General features: G+C 43.8%; 1 long non-coding RNA gene across 1 annotated transcript; it reads right to left on the bottom strand.

Annotated features, from left to right (window-relative positions):
* Positions 1–1,358: 1,358 nt before the first annotated feature.
* LOC137840636 (uncharacterized) lies at positions 1,359–2,013 on the bottom strand. The gene is made up of 3 exons (XR_011087457.1): positions 1,925–2,013; positions 1,699–1,769; positions 1,359–1,562 (listed from the first exon to the last, which is right to left on the bottom strand). It is a non-coding gene; the product is annotated as an uncharacterized lncRNA (long non-coding RNA).
* Between the last annotated feature and the right edge of the window lie 5,236 nt (positions 2,014–7,249).

The raw sequence follows: 7,249 nt of genomic DNA, 5'->3' as shown, positions 1-7,249 counted from the left end.
CTACGAGAGTTGCAAACAACAGATGAAGAGCAGTCCTTGGCAGATTATATGATCAGGACGCTCAAACTGTGTCAAAGACAAATTTACTGCCGCTTGATCTTTCCTCCTCACAGGTCGACAACCCCATCAATCCAGGAGACTGGGTCTACGTCGAGGTCATCAAAGGAAGGAACTGGGCCAGCCACGACGGGAGGGACCATTCCAAGTCTTGCTGACTACACATGTTGCACCCACGGTTGCAGGACCCACAAATGCATTAACGACGACTGATCTCCAGGAGGAAACTGGATGGGAGCTTTGGACATCACCGCTGTGTGCCAGGATGAGAGAGCCGTTTTCAAGGTGTAAGGGCTCTACTACCAACATGGCTGCACCATCGGACGGGACCTACTTCATTCAGAAGTTCAGAGGCACTGCCTCACCTGCATCCTATGAGTGCACGTGCCTGTTCAGTACGGATCATGGTTTTGTGGTCACAGGAGTTGTCCGATGCTGCCTGCCAACTGGACACGAGTGTGTGCGCCGGTGTGTGTGACAGACCTCACCTACAGACTAGAACATCATCAGCTGACGAAAACACGGGCACATATACAACTTCTTAGACGTGACAGTTGTGATAATGATAATGAGACGTGGATTGCGTAGATGCTGTTCTGTTGAGCATGTATTACGGAAACTTGTTGATTTGACCATCGAAAATGCTTCACAAGTGATGGATACAATGATGTACTGTTTCTGTGTTTTTCTTTTTATTTTTTTATTGATAGCATTCTGGTCGCCTGTGGCAACGGGGCCGTGTAAGAATTTTCCTGCTAATAACATCTGGCCAGCAGGTTTTTCGCTTACACAATAAGTTTGATCTGGGGTGTTGAGGTAAAGCCTCAATTTCACTGGAAAGTGTTGCTATCATTGTTTGTTGTTTTTATTTTTACTATTCTTCTTTCTTCATTATACATATATATATGTTTTCCTTTCTTACTTGTCTTTGTTGTTTGGGGTGACATAATCATATGATAAAACAGGAGGGAGATGTTAGGGTTTTCCAGGTTAACTTTATCGTAGAATTATGTTGGAATGCAACAGGTAATAAATACCTTACCTTGTCCTCCTTATCTCAAGGTCGTAAAACATCCCCTGACATGTTTAGACTAGAGGACAAGGGCTTTAGCCAGCCTACCCATACCCCCACTCTGTTTCTCTTAATAAATATCCACGTGCAGGAAGGAGGGCAGATTTCATTCCTGAAGCGAGTGATCTCTCCACCTGCAGGTGTCTAAAAGAACTTGCCTTGTCTCCTGTGTGGTTCTTGCAAAATAAGTTGGAGTGAGCAAATCTCTAACAACTAGTACCAGAATCAGTCAGACCGGCGACAAAGCACCCGCGACGCAAAGACAAGTCCGATTCCAGGCTGAAGAGGAATGTTTGGCGACAATACGCTGGCAGAAATGGCGGGCTACCTCTTCGGGTTCCGTGTCGGGGGTTCTGTCGGTGTGAAAAGACAAGGACGATCCGTCCGAGTCCACCAACACGTCTTCGTCGTAGCCGTAAAATGTTTCGATGACCTGCGGGCGCGGAAGCAAACATCTCTCTGAACAAACTGAAGCGACACCTCACGATGAATCGACAAGAGGAACGATAGCGAGGAAAAGGCCATTTCATCTTGCGCAACACCAAGCAGCCGCAAACAAACAGACTCACCTTGCAGGACCACACGCTTTGTTCCTCCTCAGAGATTCTCGACGTCGGTATCGTAGCAGCAAATCTCTCTCCTGTCGACACAAATAATCCGCCTTTGAGATTCTTTGGATGCAAAGGAGGGCTTCGCTACCCTGATGGCACGGTTCAAGTTGGCTCTCGCTGTCCTCAGTGTCTCCTTGTCGCCAGACTTGAAGGCAGAGTTCCGCGCTCGTAGCGTTTGACGTACCTCCTCAGTCATCCAGGGTCGTTGGTTGCCCCGGGTGATGATATTCTTAGTGGTGCTGACGTCCTCGGTGCATTTGTTGATGTAGGCTGACACAGTCATGGCGCTCGTAGCGTTTGACGTACCTCCTCAGTCATCCAGGGTCGTTGGTTGCTCCGGGTGATGATATTCTTAGTGGTGCTGACGTCCTCGCTGCATTTGTTGATGTAGGCTGACACAGTCATGGCACACGCATGTCAAATCTACATCGGGAAAACTGGGTGGGAGGGAGGGAGGGAGGCAGGCAGGCAGGGAGGCAGGCAGGGAGGCAGGCAGGCAGGCAGGCAGGCAGGCAGGCAGGCAGGCAGGCAGGCAGGCAGGCAGGCAGGCAGGCAGGCAGGCAGGCAGGCAGGCAGGCAGGCAGGCAGGCAGGCAGGCAGGCAGGCAGGCAGGCAGGCAGGCAGGCAGGGAGGCAGGCAGTGTCTGTCTGTTGAGGTGTTCACCTTGTTCTTCTCCTGCTTAAGTTCTAACTGGACGTCCATCAGTTTGGCTCTCAGCTCGTCATTGGCGGCCTGAAGGGCGCCCGTTCACTCCGCCTTGGCCCGCCCTGCCGGAGCTCGTTTGGACATCTCTTACTCGAGTCTCGCCCGGTTGTCAGTCAGAGATCACAACATTTGTACCTGGAGAGCACAAACGCAGTGCTGTTTTCCACTGGCTTCGGACTCAACTTCAATCGGTACCGTAACTTACAACATCATAAACATAGATCTAGCTTGACTTATTCATTGAATAAATACATTTAGTTCTTCAAAACTGCATCACGCAACATAGCGTGACCGAGACGGCCGTTATCCACCTGCGTGAAGTTATTTGGTGAAATGAATGAGATGTTTAAGACACCATCGTTCTGTCTCTATGTAGATGAAGGGAAATAATCGATTGCTGAAGGTCCAAAGGTGTTGTGATAAACAAATAAACATTTTAGTGATTAGTGACATATTTGTGATAAACATATTAGGCAGGATAATCACATATGTTAACTTGACTGCCCACACTGTATTTATTTATGGTTATTTGTTAAATCGAGTACTGTTAGACATGAAATAGGAAGTGTTTCACATAAATGGACGACGAAAGGGGTACTCACCATTGTAGCTCCTGCTGGTCAATGATACGAGCCTCTTCTTGCAGTGGAAAACATACAGCCAACAAACACCGTGGAACCTAAAGGAATGAAATTAAACATTAATATTTAGCCTCAACCAACATTCACAAACGTAAATCTTTTTAAACACAATGAGTTGTACTTACCGTGTACGCTCTAGACGGTCCACTTGCAAGCAGAAAATAAAGATATTTCTGTTGATAATCGTCGTGTTTGTATCCGTTGTCTCGCTCAAGGCCATTGCGCCCACAGATTTGAATTTTGGCGAGAGTTCAGCCTATTGACGTCATTTCCGCGGTGTAATACCCGCATATCTGAAACGGCAAAGTTAAGAGTAGAGTTAAAGTTTTTAATCAACGCAATAATTTACAACCGTTGACCAGTCGAAATAATTGTCGAAATTTGGCGTCTGTGGCTGGAAGCAGACGCCGAGTTCGACGTTCCTCCCAAACGCCACACTCCCTCGCTTTTCAGGGCTACACAAAAAAAACATATTTTTCAAAACAATGAGTTGTAATTACCTTGTACGCTCTAGACGGTCAAGTTGCAAGCTGAAAACAAAAATATTTGTCTTGTTAGTCGTCGTGTTACTAACCGCTGTGTCTTGTTTGCCAGCATTGCCGCTTTCCTACTTCCTGTTGCAAGTCACGCCCACGGATTATAATTTTGCCGTGAGTTCCGCCTATTGACATCATGTCCGCGTCACATGACTGCGACATAATATTATCTAAAACTGTTTGTGCGGTATTGTGTTGTTTTGTGCGGTATTGTGTTATTCTGTGCGGCGTCGTGTTGTTCTGTGCGGCGTCGTGTTGTTCAGTGCGGCATGGTGTTGTTCAGTGTGGCATGGTGTTGTTCAGTGCGGCATGGTGTTGTACAGTGCGGAATGGTGTTGTTCAGTGCGGCATGGTGTTGTTCAGTGCAGGATGGTGTTGTTCAGTGCGGGATGGTGTTGTTCAGTGCGGCGTGGTGTTGTTTAGTGCGGCATGGTGTTGTTTAGTGCGGGATCATGTTGTTCAGTGCGGCATGGTGTTGTTCAGTGCGGCATGGTGTTGTTCAGTGCGGCATGGTGTTGTTCAGTGCGGCATAATGTTGTTCAGTGCGGCATAATGTTGTTCAGTGCGGCATGGTGTTGTTCAGTGTGGGATGGTTTTGTTCAGTGCAGGATGGTGTTGTTCAGTGCGGCATGGTGTTGTTCAATGCTGCATGGTGTTGTTCAGTGCGGGATGGTGTCGTTTAGTGCGGCATGGTGTTTTTCAGTGCGGCATAATGTTGTTCAGTGCGGCATGGTGTTGTTCAGTGCGGCACGGTGTTGTTCAGTGCGGCATAATGTTGTTCAGTGCGGCATAATGTTGTTCAGTGCGGGATGGTGTTGTTCAGTGCAGGATGGTGTTGTTCAGTGCGGCATGGTGTTGTTCAGTGCGGGATGGTGTCTTTCAGTGCGGCATGGTGTCGTTCAGTGCGGCATGGTGTTGTTCAGTGCGGCATGGTGTCGTTCAGTGCAGCATGGTGTCGTTCAGTGCGGCATGGTGTTGTTCAGTGCGGCATGGTGTTGTTCATTGCGGGATGGTGTTGTTCAGCGCAGCATGGTGTTGTTCAGTGCGGCATGGTGTTGTTCAGTGCGGTATCGTGTTGTTCAGTGCGGTATCATGTTGTTCAGTGCGGTATCGTGTTGTTCAGTGCTGTATCGTTGTGTTGTCCGTATTGTGTTGTGTTGTTAGTAATGTGTTGTGTTGTTCGTATTGTGTTGTGTTGTTCGTATTGTGTTGTGTTGTTCGTATTGTGTTGTGTTGTTCATATTGTGTTGTTCGTATTGTGTTGAGCTGTTCGTATTGTGTTGTGTTGTTCGTATTGTGTTGCCTTTAACACTTAGCCTCTAACACTTAGCCTCTAACACTTAGCCTCTAGCACCTAGAAGGTAAATAAATAGGAAGGAAGGACTCACCGGTGACGTCTTTGCCCACGTCCAAGCGTTGTACTTTGTATTTTCATCCTTCTGACAGTGGAAAACATATAGCCAACAAACACCGTAGAACCTAAACGAATGAAAGAAAACTATCATTTGGCCACAACCAACATTCACAGATACAACACAATGTGACGTGCGGTGGTAGAGGTTAAAGGTTGAGTGAAGGGCCCTCGTTTTAAACAACTTTTTTGAAAAGGATTGGGAATAAGTAAGGCACATTTAATTTATTTAATGGGAAGTAGTAAGAGCTATTGAATTTAATCTATGTATTATATTCTATTGTATTGTATTCTGTTGTATTCTTTTGGATTGTATTCACACTAACCCCACTAAAACTTCAGCCCACAAAAACTCGCCTCTGGCGCCTAGCCTCTGGCACTTAGCCTCTAACACTTAGCCTTTAACATTTAGCCTTTAACACTTAGCCTAGAAGGTGAATAAATAGGGTTAAAGGTTGAGTGAAGGGCCCTCGTTTTAAACTACTTTTTTGAAAAGGAGTGGGAACAAGTAAGATGTATTTAATTTATTTAATGGGAAGTAGTAAGACTTATTAAATTTATTTAATCTACTTTTCTTCCCAGGCAAAATTTGATGTGCTGCAATTCCAAATTTCCAAAGTGAATGAAGGAATGAAATCCTTTAAATTATGATTTTGTATAAATACTAGGCATAAACACACAATCTACGGCACAAAATGGGCAGACTTTACTTGTTTGAAAATGACTGGTTACAAGACAGACTTCTTTAATTTATTCAATGGGAAGAAGACTTATTTAGTTTAATTGATCTATTTTTGTTCCCTGGCAAAATTCGATTTGCTGCAATTCCAAATTTCCAAAGTGAATGAAGGAATGAAGTCGTTTAAATTATGATTTTGTATAAATACTAGGCATAGACACAAAATTCACGGCACAAAATGGGCAGACTTTACTTGTTTGAAGAGGACTGGTTACAAGACAGACTTTTCTGATTTATTTAATGGGAAGAAGACTTATTTAGTTTATTTAATCTATTTTTGTTCCCTGGCAAAATTGCATTTGCTGAAATTGTATGTTGCCAAATCTTGACTTGAGACCTGATAGGAAGTATTAAACGCTTAGTTAAATGAAAGCAATTTAAATTATGACTTTGTATAAATACTAGATATTAACAGAACATCTACTGCGCAAAATGGGCAGAGTTTACTTGTTTGAGGAGTGGCTTATTTAAGACTAAGATTTATTAAATCTGTTTGTTCCCAGGCAAAATTGGATGTGATGCAATTCCACATTTCACCACATGATGGTGCCCAATTTTGACTTCATAGGACATATTAAACACTTAGCTTGTTATTATCTGCAAGGTAATCAGATTTGTTTATTATTCTAATGGCCTTTTCAAAACTATTCTGGATTACTACTTTGGATCTATTCTACATTACTTGGCAACAACATACTCTGTAACAGATTAGGCAGTATAATCACATATGTTAACTTGAGAGTGCCCACACTCAATCTACTTATCGTGATGTGTTAAATCAATTACTGTTAGACATTATTTGTCTGATAATCTACCAAATCTTTGAATTGAAGAATTTGTGATTTAATTAATAGCTTGTTATTATGTTCAGGGTAATCAGACTTGTATATAATTCTAATGGTCTTCTTTTGAAAACTATTCTGAATTACAACTTTGGATCTTATATTACTTTTCAACAATATACTCGGTGACAGATTAGGCAGTATAATCACATATGTTAACTTCAGTGCCCACACTGTATTTATTTATGGTTATTTGTTAAATCAAGTACCGTTAGACATGAAATAGGAAGTGTTTAAGATAAATGTTATGGTTACTCACAATTGTAGCTCGCTCCTGGTCAATGATACGAGCCTCTTCTTGCAGTGGAAAACTTGCAGCCAACAAACACCGTGGAACCTAAAGGAATGAAATTAAACATTAACACTTCGCCTCGACCAATATTCACACGTACAACGCAACGCGGCTACACTTCTGCTAGGGTTAGCGCCTCAGCTACACGTTGCTATTACCGTGAACGCTAGCTACATCGACAACTTTAGTCAAACTACACAAACGTAAATCTCCTTAAACACAATGAGTGTTACTTACCGTGTACGCTCTAGACGGTCCAGTTGCAAGCAGAAAATAAAGATATTTCTGTTGATAATCGTCGTTGCTCAGTGGCTCACGGCCATCGCGCCAACAGATTTGAATT

This window comes from Syngnathus scovelli, chromosome 9 (genome assembly GCF_024217435.2).
Source record: "Syngnathus scovelli strain Florida chromosome 9, RoL_Ssco_1.2, whole genome shotgun sequence".
Taxonomy (NCBI): domain Eukaryota; kingdom Metazoa; phylum Chordata; class Actinopteri; order Syngnathiformes; family Syngnathidae; genus Syngnathus; species Syngnathus scovelli.
The sequence above is the reverse complement of the archived record's forward strand: the minus strand, read 5'-3'. Positions and strand labels throughout refer to the sequence as shown.